A 15,112-nucleotide genomic window follows, 5' to 3' on the forward strand; every position below is an offset into this window, starting at 1 on the left:
CTGTTTTTTGATAATAAAAGTGTCTTTTTTTTAAACCTACACTGGTTGGTACTCATAGTGTTAAACCCACAGAGGATTCTCAGTCAACTCAGTTTTTTGTTGAGAAACCAAGAAGAGAACTAGTTAGGCTTGGCAAAAGAGCAAGAAAAGAAACTACTGTGCTGACAGTTTAGCAGGACAGTGAGACCATGCCAACAAACTGAGAAAGTCATTGCTGTCACCATTAAATGAAGAGAGAAAAGCAGAAAATTAGAAAAGTTAAGACTTTTGCCTACGCAGGTTTGGCTGAAGAATGACACAACACAGGGTCCACACATGAAAGGTTCCATATTATGCTCCTTTTCTGCAGTTTAATTTGGATCATTGATGTCTTTATGAAATGGTAGTAACATGTTTTGGTCCAAAAAGCCAATAAATCAAGCACAGCAGCATTGTTTCCAGGCTCTCATAGCCCCTCTGTTCAGAATGGTCTGATTTAGTGGGCGTGACCTTCATATGTAAATGAGCCACCGCTAATACCGCCCTGTTGTCTGCGTCACTGAGAGCAATGCCACAAGCTCCGAGTATACAATGTTTAGAAAACAGCTAAGCTCATTTACTGTAACATTACAGGCTAAAACAACAGGCTAACCGCAGCTTAAGTTAGCATCCTGAAGCTAACACAGAGACAGGGAGGCACGCAGCATTTAAAATACTCACATTTCCAGGGTCCGAGGTTTGTTGGTGGATGGTTGGTAATGCGCCTGGATTCAGGACCAGTCTATGCGCTAGCTCTCTGTTGTACTGTCCAAAGTTGGAAAAGCAGTCGGCCGTGAAGTGACTAGCACACACATGCACAGTTTCACTGAGTGTAGCTGGCACATTTCCTTGATAAATGAACTCTTGTCTTCTTCCGAGATGGGAAGTTTGTGCATGGAACTATGTGGCCGTTTACAGCCAAAAACAGAGCAGTGATGGCAGTGATGGCTGCTGGAGCAGCAGCGCGGGGGGGGGATCTGCTCCAGTGGACCAATCAGGTCAGACTTGCTCCTGATTGGTCAAAAAAGGGAATCGCTAATGTCTGCAAATCCCCAAACTCCAAAAAGCTTGTTTTAGGTCAGGATTTTACATTCACAAGCACTACTAAGTACAGGTTTTGTTATTAAATATCACATTTTGTGGGCAGGGAGGAAAGCCAAAGACCCACAAATTTCACTAAAAGACTTAATAAAGTGATGTTTGCATAATATGGGACCTTTAAGTTTACTGTACCAAAAAACCCAGTCAGCTGCTGGAGACTGAGTTGCTACATACTCTAGAGACAATACTGTCATTTATTGCTTGATAGTTTCAAAACTGAGATGAAACATCATTTATCACAATATGTCTAACAGTGTTCAAGGCAAAAGTGAAAGGACTGAAATTGACTTGCATACTGATACAAAGACTTGACTATCTGGTTTGGGTTGTTGATCTTATGAGGTTGTTGTAGTGACAAAGATTTGTCAGATTTTGACATGTCTAAAACTTAGAGCGCAGCAGAAGAAAACAGGTTTTTATTTGTCTCAACGGTAAAGAGAAGTGGAATTGTCATCAGCACTAAATAGACTGTCAGGGGCCCACAGGCCCAGTAAGGCACACCAGCCAAGAGAGCAATGAGTTGGTGTACATTTATTGTGGAGTTTATCATTATTATGAGCCTGTTTTATCACCTGAGCTTCCAGCAGAAGAGCCTCTCTGGACTACCTACTGCTGGAGAAAAAGGATGTGTGATATTTGTGGTCCTTTCATGGGAGCTGTGGCCACCTGAAACCTGCTTTGTAAAGTGAATTTGAGGATTTATTTCTGCACCACAGTTTTAATATAGTGTCTCTACAGGAAGGCTGACTTGTGTTGGGGGGCGGGCTGTAGGATGACTGGAAAAGGAGGGGGCAAAGTTCTGACCATAAATTGTGACTGATCTATTTCAGTTGGGAAATATTAAAAATTTATGCACAGAGACAGGAAAAACAAATGAGACTACTTCCTGCTTCTGTTTACTCAGTTGTGCTGAAGCCAAAAAAGTTTGATTCAAAGGATTTGTCCCTGAGCGATGAAACTTAAGGACGACAACTTTCACCTACTTTACCGCTTGAACACTTGGTGGCAGTCAACATGTCAAATGTAGGACAAGGAAGACAAGCCCTGTGTGTGTGTGTGTGTGTGTGTGTGTGTGTGTGTGTGTGTGTGTGTGTGTGTGTGTGTGTGTGTGTGTGTGTGTGTGTGTGTGTGTGTGTGTGTGTGTGTGAGTGTGTGTACATGTGTGTTAATATCTGTTTTCCTTCCATGAATTCTTCGCTGCCCCGGATCGCATCCTCCTCACAAGGAATGTGAGTTAGCACGTGCGTGTCCAGGATCTGACGTTGAGCATTGAAGCCATGAATGAACGTTGTGTGAAGGAGGGTGTGTTTGTGTGACCTGCCCCAAGAGAACACACACCCTTACAGCCTACCTTGTGGTGGACAATGTAGGGGTGGTGGACTGCTGAATCACAGGACAAGGTTGTCCCTGAGCAGAACATGAGGTTGTCTCACACCTGGAGCAGCCGGATCCGGATGGGTTGTATCACAACGCCTTTCAGCTGGGACGTGGACTTCCCCATGAAACCTGACTGGGAAATACATTCTGGAAAGAGCCATGGAGCCATAAAACAGTCATACAGGGTACCAGCAAAGCAGAGTTAGGGCTGCATTTATCACTTCTGACCAAAAATAGAAAAGTACTGCATGTTCTGCTTAAAGCTCTTCTGCGAATCCCTTGACTAAGCAGAATTTTCTGTAAGGACGAGGACTTCTGCGTCTTTATCTCGTTGTAAGAAAGCTGAGCTGGCTGCTGCCTCGGCTCACACTGAGGGGCAGGGTTAAACAGCAGTCTCATGGAAGTGACAGCTCTCTTGGCAGCATGACACAGTACGTAGTAAGAGAGGGTCACACAGCAGGACCGAGACGGAAACCACACCAGTTCTGTGGGAAAACTCAACTGAGCATGCTCGGTGACCTCTGCTGACCAGCCTCTCCACAGTCTGCTGGAGATTTCTCCAGAGAAGAACCCCAGAGGACTTTTGCCTGCTCCACAGCAAAAATAGAAAATTGCAAGATTAGGACAAATCTTAATCTCTTTTGATTTTCTGTCTTTTTCTCACACATTATTATTCTTATATGATACACGGTTTGTTAATACTTAATACAAATAATGTATTCAGCAACATAGGCGGCATAGAGGCACACTATTTTCTTATCTCCGTCATCGTCACTCGTCATTTCTCTATGAGTCTTTCTGAACAAAGCATGCAGAAAGATTTGAGCAAAAGGGACAATAAACATTAAGTGACGCTTCACAGAGTCACAGGGCCCACAGTGTCAGCGCAAACTCAGAGTCTTCCCGTCTGTTCTTCCCCCTGCTGACGTAACATGTCTGCGAACACTCTCTTTCGCTCGTCTGTTGTGACGTGTGCTGTTTTCATTCATGAACTAGTGTGCTCTGGTTAATGCTGCAGTCACAGTCCGAAATAGGAACAGCATCAGCGTGGTGTCACTGTGTTTATAGTGTCCAGGTCACGGTCTCAGTGCGTCAGATTTCTTGAGATTCATTTTATCCAGTTTACTCTGTGTGTTGCATATCCCCCCTTTGAGATCCTGGTGTAACTTGTAAAAAAGAAGTTAAACTATCAACCCCCCTGGAAAAAACCCCTGGTGAAAGACAGTGCAGAGATAGCCAGTTCTTTTGAAAATTGTTGTATTATTGATATTAGATATCAGGGATACAAACTATGAACAGCATATAAATGCATGCACAGGAAAGTAAAACTGTAACTCCAGAAACAGAAGGAGGCTGGGTGCAGACAGCAAAGACAACAGAGTGACTGATCATAATCACAACATGTAGGCACATATTGTATGAAGAAAAATACAAGATAAGTTAGATATTTATGCAAATACACATTTTAACACATCTGCTAAAACCATGGACATGAAGGTACCCATGTGCACTATATTTCAAGGTAGAGACAGGTTGTTTTTACAATCCCATTTCTAAAAATGCTGGGTAATTGTATGAAATGTTGTAATTTGATCAGAAAAGTTGAGATAACATGAACCACAAAACCCTGCAACAGTGTGCTTTGCTTAAAAAAAAAAAAAAGAGAGAAAGCAAAAACACTACGGGAAACATCTATCTTGTTAGGTTAGGTCAGTGGTTTTCAAATAGGGGGCCCCCAGGGAACACAAGGGGGGCCTCAGAAAATTGGAGGGAGGTAAAAAAAAAAAAAAGAATCTTATTATATATTTAGTTTTCATTTTTACATTTTTATTTGGTTTTTTTTGTATCATTTGTCCTGTACATAGAAAATGTAAAGTATTGGATTCATGTGTTTCCAATTGTACCTATCTACACCTAGTGTGACAGCTGCAACTTTGGCATGACAATGTCATGATCTGTGTCAACCCGGCAGTTTGTGCCTATTATTAATCTATCAAAAAAAATGAGTTGAACTTTGAGGCTCTTCCCCTGTCTAACAACTGGCTACATGTAAGAAAGGAGTATCTTACCTTAGCTGATAGAGTCCCTTTTTGTAACAACCAACTACTGTGAGTCTGGCTTTTGTTTGTTAATAATTTCCTGTTCTAAACAAATGTGATAATTATTGAAAAGTGAATAAAAGTTAGAAAATGCATTCTTAAAGTTGATATTTCTTTACATTTTCTGAAGCATTATCTGTTGGTTTCCAAAGGGGGCCCTGGCCAGAAGCAAATGCTGTTAGCGGAGCCTTGTCATAGTAAAGTTTGGGAACCCCTGGTGAGGTCAATGTGTAACAGGTGAGTTGATTTCTTGACTCATTAGGAAAGGACATTTTGATGCGATGCCGATGTTTTGATTGGTGGTCTTATTGCAGAAGCCGCTTGGTGTGTTGTAACACACTTACATAAATGTGATTACAACTGTTGATGCAGTGAAGTAAACCCATTAAATCCTCTTTAATGAGAAACTGCTTTTAGAAACAACACACAAGCTAGGTTACACTTAACTGCAGATGGGGGCACATCTTCCTAGTAATTTAGCTAATTACGTGAAACTCAATCCCAAGCGCTCAGTTTAAGTGATCACTCTACTAAGAATCTTTGTCAACCACACTTTGCTGTGCTCTCAGAAAGATCACAATGTGCAGGCACATCACAGCATGCTCCTCCACTAGCAGTGATCAGTTAATAAGGTTTATGATGGATGAGTCATTGATTCTCTCACGTTGTTAATTTTGACATTTTGGAATCTCAGTTTAACATTATGTTAAGACACAGAAGTGTCCAAGTTTGCCTGCAATAACATATGGCACATAACGGACAACGTCAGAACTACATATTATTTAGATTTGTTGTGTTTTTGTGTCCTCGGCAGGCATGAACAGCTGATCAATCTGCTGCTATTGGAAGAGCATCTGTGATGTATCCACTTATGGTGAAAAAACAAACAGGCTTTCTGGTGGTGTGATGAAAAGTGTACACTTAAAAACTGAAATGAGTGCTTTGGTTGGAGTCTCTCGAAATAATTAAATCATGTGGCAGATGTTGCCCTGTCTGCAGAGACCTAGCTTGTTGTTTTTAGCAGTTTCTGATTAAATGCCATTAAAAAAATCCAGAAATATCTCTTTGCAGGGTGAGGACTCCAAACTCTTTTCACACATATAGGCACTTTTGACTTTGGAAATGCAATCTGTCTTATCTTGCAAACACAGACTCACACACTCTCTCTCACACACACACACATTCACATAGGTCTCGCCTTTGTATTTTCAGTTAAGTCACCTCTTGTCCCTCTGTCTGACCCTCTAACTGACCTCTCTGTCTGCCAGAAATGATGTCTGACACAGAGGTCGTAAGAGGTTATCACAACTCGCTATCAGAGCAGTTTGGGCCTTGAGTGTTTGAACGCTCCCACCAGACTGACAGTGGTCAAATAAGCCACTCCATGCTAAGTCAGCATCTGTCTCTGTTAGACACACACTGCACATACACACATGGGATAAAGCTGCCCTTGAGCACCAACAGAGCTCCAGATTCTGTGTCTCTGGACTTAACCCAGATGTTCTCTGTGTTTGCACTGCGTCTGTTCTGCAACTTTACGCTTAACGCCCTACAAGTCTTTTTCATATGACCTTTGACCTTAATGTTAACTTGTGCGAGATGTGAGTTTTTAGTTCAGTTGATGATGCTTTCCAGAATCTCTCAGATGTCATGGTAAACCTGTGGAAAGCTTACAGGGATGAGTGTTGGGTGGTTTGTGATGGTTCAAGTGTCATGAGGTTTTGCTGAGTGAGGTCTTTGAAGTTAAGAGCACATCATTCACTGAAAAACCAGAGCTCTGCTTTCCCAAAGTGTTGGCAGTTCACCCTTTCATTTGAAAAGATGTTGAGGAACAGATTCTTATTTACAGCCTGGGAGAGTGGAGGCAGGTTTGGCCTCCAAGAACATCTCAAGTAGAAGCATGGCCTTGAGGCTTGTTGTTTAACACCTGCTCAAAAGCAGAGCATGTGCTTTATTCATGACCCCAACCTCCAAGATGGTCCGAGCCTCCCACCACGGTTTGGCTCTTCAGCAAAAGACATTAACCAAACATCCACCCTGGTGGAACTGATCATAGTTTGACTGGGCCAACATCAACAAGGAGAACAAATTGAATAGATTTTCAGTCACATTTTGAAGTCAATGATTGGATGTTTTAAAGTCAAAAGAGTTCTTTAGATGGACACAGCTTCACACTTATTTGAAAGGCCAGAGCATTAAGTTCACTTTTATACATAGAAGATATTTGTTTTTCTTGTTGTAATTTGTATGCTGAGATGGAAGAGGTTTATTTAGCCTAATGTTCTGTATGTGAGTGAATAAAGTGAAGTTTCACCCATTACTCATTTTTTTCCCAGTTTAACTAAGATTTTCTTTGTTGATCCCACACTGTAGAGAGTGTGTTCTGACAAAACATTAATGTCTGGTGAAAAAAAATAGGAGGGCATCATGTTTCACCCACAGAGGATGCAAGCATCACATTGTGTACCATGGTTGATATGTTTTATTTTGAGCACCATTATGAGCCCCCAACCAAAGCTGTAACATAGAGAGGATAGGAATAAGTTCTGGCAGCTTGTAAGAAGTCCCAGTATGTCGAAAAAGGTCCCAAGACACAACGGGTTAAATTTATAAATGGCAGAACCACATACCAGAGCACATTGGCCCACTTAAAGCCCCGGCTTAAACCACGTTGTTCCCTGTTGATGATCACTGTCTCTGTAATCTGTTTTTTTGTTCTGTTTTGTTTTGCAAAATCGAAATAAACTTGCTTATCTTTCCTCAATGTTAATTGTAAACAGGAAAATAAATTCTTAAAGGTCCCATATTATACAAAAATCACTTTACTAAGTCTTTTAGTGAAAATTGTGGGTCTTTGGCTTCCCTCCCAGCCCACAAAATGTGAAATTTAATGGCAAAACCTGTTTAGGAGTGCTTGTGAATGTAAAATCCTGACCTAAAAGGAGCTGTTTGGATTTTGGGGATTTGCGGACGTCAGCGATTTCCTTTTTGGACCAATCAGGAGCAAGTCTGACCTGATTGGTCCAATTGATACCCCCCACCCCACCCACCCACTCTTCTCTCCAACATGCACAGTGTGAATTTTTCAAATATCAAAATATGGTATCAGGTTTGACCCCCTGCATGAGCAATGCTAACAACAGCCCTGTCAGAAACACAAACATCGAGGACGTAAGAAAATATCTCCACTTTGACTCCACTTCCTGGACCATATGTGAATCTCTGATCCCTCAAACTGCTTTCCATTCCAGTCTGATTTCTTCTCTGTCCATCTTAAAAACTCTTGGCAGATAGAGTACAAAGGAGCTAAAAGCTGGGAAACAGAGTACCAGTCGATTTTCCTTTAATCCTGCTGCACAGCTGTTAATTGGATGTTGGCTGTTTTTGTTCAGGCACATTCTCTGGATGTTCAGGCTATCAGTTTGGTACAATGGGGGTAGAAGCACAAGCTGCAGGGGCAGTGAGTGGGAGGTTGTGTGTGTGTGTGTGTGTGTGTGTGTGTGTGTGTGTGTGTGTGTGTGTGTGTGTGTGTGTGTGTGTGTGTGTGTGTGTGTGTGTGTGTGTGTGTGTGTGTGTGTGTGTGTGTGTGTGTGTCCATGGTGGTGTTCATGTATGTGTGCACACATGGGAGGGATCTGAAGCCTTGTGAAATTGAAGGCAGAGACCCTGAGAGGAGTGGAAGAAGGTGGGAGAGGTAGAGACGTGATCAGACAGACAATAGGTTAAATTTGCAGCGAGGATGCAGCAACAAGATCATTTTCTTTTCTTTCAATTTTCACAGAAACTTTTTGTCCTTCTTTCATCTCCTCCTCCACCTCCTACTCTGTGTTTTGGTGCTGATTCAGTGCTCTGTGTTTTGGTATCCAGGATCAAAATATCTGCCAGTAGCTGTGTTTGCTCTTTTAGTCAGGCATATGGTGTGAACACTTGGCTCTTATTTTCAGCAATATGGTAAGAAACCTTTAAAACAAAATAAACAACACTGAGAAGCTCTTTGATGTCGATTGATCTATCAATAATAAAGCGTTCAGTCCTGTCAGTCAAAGGCCTGGTCAGTGTCTCTTAAGTCCTGTTTCAGTTTGTCATCAACATCTGTCCTCAATGATTCGACCACATGTGGTCAGCAAGTTTCAATTCATCCAATGTGTGCATGGATGGATTAAGATCAGATCAGTCAGGCCACATTTGGAAATGGTCAGGGATGCATTTGCCTTGATTAGTCTGGCAGTGTGTCCTGGGCCACAATGAGGACTGTCTACTATCCTTGCATTCACAGCAAGAACCCCATTTTCTTATTTTGTCTAGCTTTCTAGTTGTGTGCTGGGCCTTGTGAAATCACTTTTTGTAATATTAATTTTCACGTCATGGTTTAAACATCAGGTTTTGCACAGGGTTGCATTTATTCAGTGAGGCTTAGCGGAAGCCTTGAGTAGTTGATCAGAATTTCTAAAATTGCACATTGGGGACACATTCCCCAAAACCTGGAATCAAAGTTGTACCAATATACAGGGCTCACTCTGTTCTTGTTGGAAAAAAAAGGTTTTAACAGTGTCTCAAACTGTACACAAAGATTTCCATTTCATCCAGCAGTGTGAAGTTTTTATGCAGCTGTGTAGCACTTTTAGTATGATTTAACATCATTTAAATGGCCTATTTTTATTTTTATTAAAAGAGGGCCAAGGGAGCAGCCTGCACAGTCCTACAATCCTGCTTAGTGGAGGTTTACTTTCCACAGTTTAAAAATGAAGTCAGCACACTAAATGTCCTTTAATGTGCTGAAAGCTGAAATTGAAACCCCCTTTAATATTGAATGTTTTGGTATTTTCAAGGGTGGAATGAGCAGGAAAAAATGCAGTTTGTTTGTCATACTAGGCTCTTATGAAGAGCATAACCTGTCTCGTATTTCTCACACGACCTACTATGATACTTTGAAAGCCAAATTTTAAACTTACAAACAGCTTAGAAGGATCCATAGTGAGAATATTGATGTTTCATGGGAGCAGTGAAAGCCCTGAAAAAACTTTTTTAGTGTCCGTTATTGAGGAGAAACATCTTTTCAGAGTGGTTTCAAAACTGGCTCTGAAAACCCTACCTTTGTCTTCGTGGTCGTATTCTTCTCATTAAATTTCCCTCCTTGGCTGAGGCTGTTTCCTACAGTTGTAACCTACCACAGCCAGTGGCACGCAGGCAGACCCGGTAACTCACCGTTTCCCCATTAGGGGTAGTGTTTCTAGTTTCTCATCATGTAGTCTGCCTGGCTTCCTTATCAGCCTACAGAGCTTTTCATCTTCAGCTCTGGTCCTTTGCTGTGCCACCAGTTTCTGGTTTAGCCTCCCACCCTGGGAGCAGAGCTGTTTAAAGGAATTATCTTTCATCTTAGTGGGTGGAAATTTGGATCTGGGTTAGAACAATGTTAGAGAGTGGAGGAAGGATAGATAGGTTTGTAGTTCACATCAGCACATATTAAAAGATGTGGTTTTCTGTAAATGATTTCATAAAATCAGGGTATGGGAAATACCTTGACAATGCTTACAAATCTTTGCAGTTTTTTGTGCCTGTTTGAGGTTAGTGCTCTGCTCTCACTACACACTGACTATCAAAAGGAACTGTGTAGAGGTGGAATCCAGATTTTTGACAAGGCTAAGCTGAGGATTAAAGCTCTAGGGAGCTAACATAAAAAACCTGTAGGAGAACTGGGCTAGTACTACAGCCCATGATGTACAGATTTGGATTACTGGGTCTGTTAAGTACTGGGACCCGCTGACCAGGACCTGCTGGGGAGGGACAAAGGGCCTCAGCTTTGGCCCTATTCTGCTACTGGCTAAAGGACTCTGTGGGCCCTTATTCTCCTCTTTTTAAATCCCTGCTTATTACACCACCTAGGAAGCTTCTACATACTAACTTGGCAATAAAATAGTTTCATTTTTCAGGATCTGAGGCTCATGACTTTTGTTCCCATTTCTGCGTCATGTAGAAGACTTGAAGGAAATAACCATAAATCATTTTATCAAGCGTTATTATGGCTCAGTACAGCAAAATATGTTAGAGTGAGGCTGATAAGCTTAGCTTTTCATATGGCTCAGCGTGAGAGGATGATGACATTTGTGAAGATCATACTTCATTTGTGAAGAGCAGTAATAAGAAAGCAGTAATTTGCAGGAAGAGCATAGAAACACAACTTTTTAATCCAGCTAGCATTAACCAGTGCTTGCAGGAAACTAACAGGGGTGTGTCCACATTAGATTGCTCAGGGTAAGGGTGGCACTGACCCCTTTGAAAAATGATTGGCTACCCCAGGAGCTTTCTAAAAATACTTAGCCTTGATTGGCTATTTGTCTTGTCAGAGGCAGGACTTGTGTTAAAATCTTATAAAAGGCTGTCATTACACGATAGCAGTGATTGTCTTTTCATTTTGCATCTATAATTGTATAATTGTTGTATGTTTATTTTAATGTGGACCCCAGGAAGACTAGCTGGTTGCTATGGCACCAGCTAATGGGGATCCTTAATAAATCAAATCAAATATAAATGTAACAGATTACCTTTGTTGGTGTCCTTAACAGTCGACTTGGTAAAACTTTTTCCTTTGGAGCCTTCAAAGAATTCACAAGACAGTTTTGTGTTTTTTTTTTAATTTCTCATATGACAAACATTGAGTTGAAATCTTGGCTGTGAATAGGAAACATGGGTAAAGTTTCAAAATGGAGAATAAAATAAGTACTGGGATAATCCCAGGATGAGACCTCAGGCTCTTGTCTTACATAGCTTTTTGGTTTTGAGTCACGTTTGCCTTTCCTTGCCCTTTTCATAACTTTTCATAACAGAGCCTGTTGAGGCACAGTTTTGTCAGGAGAGGAGTGTGGAAGTGATGGAAGGGTTGAGAGACAGGCTAGAAACCGCAATACAATGAGGATTGAGAGATGAGAAAGAGGCAGAAGTGGATGTTGATAAACAACCTGTAGATTGAGAGTTATGTGGATAAGAGTTTGCAGCAGAGAAAGCTCCATCTGATAGTCTTGGCTTGAAGCCACCAAAAATAATCTGCACTGATATAGAGAGGGGAAATATAGCTCTGATTGTCCACAAGAGAGGGTTAGAAAAAGATATAGTGATGAAAATGCAGCGAACAAGAGCAGCCAATAGAGAAGAAAGGGCGATGAGGGACTGGGTATTTTATAGATTAAGTACTAATGCGTCCTATTTGTATTTCTGCTCAGTTAGCAGAAAGATTTCCCCTTTGTGCAATAAAGTGTTATGGTATGCATGACCATTTTAAAATATACAGAGACTGCTACCCAAAAATACACGAGTCTGAAACCCTCCTCGATGGCAGCCACTGGCATTGACTTTCAATGAGTTCAGTGAATTATTTGGCAGCAGGTCTTAAGAAACTAGAAAGCACTCAGAGAGCACAGACCTCCACCAAGCATATCGTGATTGTCATGCAACACTTGAGTCCTACTTTCATGTTGTACTCCCCTTTCAGCAGACTGTCTGCTACAATTTGGTGTTAGTTGCAGATTTGTACGATTTTTCGTTACCTAACAGTGTTGAAATTATGATGACCCAGTACAAATTTATATTCCAGATCTTAGTATCCAGAATATTTGCAGGATCTGGATCGTACTTTTACATCCGTCAGAAATTATGGTGACTTTGTCTTGTATTATTTTGCAAAGCAATCCGACCATTTATCATGGAGTTATATACACATGTGGTGAAAACGGCCCTATCTCTCAATGATAAAGAATCCTTTAAAACTATCCTTGATCCAGACAGTGATCCTGATCACCTCCAAACTTTAATCACTTCTTCCTTATCCCATTTTTCACACTTCCTGAAAATTTCATGAAGATCTGTTTGTAACTCTTTGAGTTATGTTGTTCACAGACAAACAGACAAACAATCCCAAAAGCATAACCTCCTTGGTAGAGGTAATGAAAGTGTGGGATAGCATTCAGTTATCCCTGATGCTATGCCAGACATAAAGATCACTCTTTCCTTGAATTTTAAAGATTTTCATTAATAGGAAACAAGTGGGAAAAAGGTGATTGAAATGTGCTCCATGACCATAATGACACTAGAGAGCACAGAGACAAGGAAAATGACAATGAGGCAAATGTGTTGGAGAAAGTAAAGGGAGTTTAATCCAAAATATTGCTGCAGAGTCTGGCCTCATGTCAACTCTTTTGTTGCTGCTTGAACTGTCTTTTACCATTTGACAGAGCCAACCCAGAGTGATTGGTATTTCCTTGATTTGATATAGTTTTATCAATTTACAAATTATTTTATTTCTCCTGTTGAGTTGTTACACATTAAGGAGCATCTTCAGCAGTTAAGCATTCAACATGACCTTATAATAACACAAACACAACTTTCTCTGCCTGCCTCGTCAAAACTTTCCTCCCCTCCTAACCCGGGCTGCTCGTTTCACAGACTCAGCAGAACACTTCCACTCTGTTTGTGTCTGTAACCCCAAGCCGTGTCTGCACCTTCACAGTGTTTGGGTGTTTATCTACGTGTGTGTTAGAATACAGAATACAGACTGGATGCTGGGGGGGATGTCCGTCTGTGGCCGAGCTTGGGATCCATATTTGTGGCTTTGCCTCCCCGCTGAGTTTGCAGGACTTTGAAGCTGAGTCTGGGGAACAAGAGATGATCTCTGATCTGGCTCTCCCTCCCTCCCTTCTCCCGTCAAACTCCCGTTCTGATGCTCCACACACGATGCAGCTGGTCTGTGAGCTCATTTCTCCTCCTGCGGAGCTGTAAATAAACCTGCTCTCTGTTCTTCCTCACACTTCTATGATCCATCTTCCTCCTTTTCCCTCTCCTATCAGTCTAACCCGTTCTCAAGGAACATGTCTGTCTCTCCCTGTTACTTGTCTGGCAAGTTGTCTATAGATCAAGAGAATAAAGTTTGTCACCCTCAAGAAGTGGATATCAGTGAATTAATGAAATACTATGGGAGCTACATATTCAGGGCAAAAATCTCAAATGGTGAAACAACATGAACACAAGAACTGCCCTTGGTTCTTTGGTGCTTGTAAAAAGACGCACCTGGTACAGAAATTTCAGAAATCCTCATCATTCTGAATATCTTGTGTAACATAAATTAGCTCATCTTTTTCCGAACTGCTTATCCTGATCAGGGTCCCGTGGTGACCCTAAGCATGTTTTTGGACTGTGGAAGTACACTTCGGTTATTTTGGCATGCAAACTCCATACAGAAAGGCTCACCGGCCAAGCTGGGAATCGAACCGTTGACATTCTTGCCATACACACATTTAAATGTATAAACACCCCTCAAAATATATTTTCTCTTATTTTTAACAAGCCTTATCAAAGCCTTATCAAAGCCTTATCTAATGCCACTATTTATCTGGGCTTAAAAAACAAATTTGAATTTATTTGACTTGCTGATGCTTAGTTATGTAAAATACATTTCTCAACTAAAGCCATACACTGGAATATATTTACATTGTGACAATTTGTCATATTTGTGAAAGTAAAGTTTGAATTAAAAGAGATTAAATTGTAGGAAGTTGTACATGTGTTCACCCTTGCCACCCCTACCTATGTCATTGCCCTCATTGTGCCACCCCAGTCTGAAAGTTTAGAAACGTCTCTGCACAAAGGCACATTACAGTGTGGTATGAAAGCTAACAGGCTGACTCCTCACACATTTGTATAGACTTTTAACTGCCTCACGATGCATCATTATATCCCTATTTTCTATGGAACAGAAACTGCCTCATTAAGCACCAAAACATTATGCTGGTAGTGCTTATAGGCATGCACAGAAGCTACCAGGATGATAGAACAACAAGATTAATGTCACACCATGTCTGCTCACAGAGACACTGAAAACAACATCAAAGTCCATGCAGTAACAGATTCTCTCATGTGTTGATTAAAAGCAGAAATTTATGTCTATAAAAAGTTCAATGGCTCTTATGTTTGGCTTTGTTGTGTTACGAATACCCACTGCAAATCCATCACATAACACTGCAAAATCCAGCATTTGACCACATAGCTGTCTATCAATCATCTTTCAAGAACAAAAACTAATTCAAACAAAATGTTTTAAAAAATGAGCACACAAATCAGTAGGATAACAACTAACCATGCTGCCAAAAGTATATATAAGAAAAGAAAAATATTTGATTAGTATTCCAGTTTCATATTTTTACTCGTATTCTATCTGTTTATATGGAGGAGGTGGGCTGACCTGCAGCCAGTCAGAGGGGGGAGCACTAAATATTTTGGCTCCACAGTCACTTAACACTCGTGGAGTCCATTGCTATACAGATTATGGGCTGTATGAGGTATTTGTCAATAGTTACTACGTCAGCTACGGGGAGGGTGGGTCAGCTCTGAGAGGAAACCAGAAAGGAAGTCAGCCACAGACACAAAAGGACACCTTCATGAGCAACAGTACAGTAAGGAAGATGAGTCTCACCTGACTGAAAGAGACAGGAAAGGAACTACTGTGGAAACTGGGAAAGAGGAAAGATCCC

The sequence above is a fragment of the Halichoeres trimaculatus genome, unplaced genomic scaffold (assembly GCF_033239565.1).
Source record: "Halichoeres trimaculatus isolate MK-OKI-2021-1 unplaced genomic scaffold, fHalTri1.1 fHalTri1_scaffold_1, whole genome shotgun sequence".
Classification (NCBI taxonomy): Eukaryota; Metazoa; Chordata; class Actinopteri; order Labriformes; family Labridae; genus Halichoeres; species Halichoeres trimaculatus.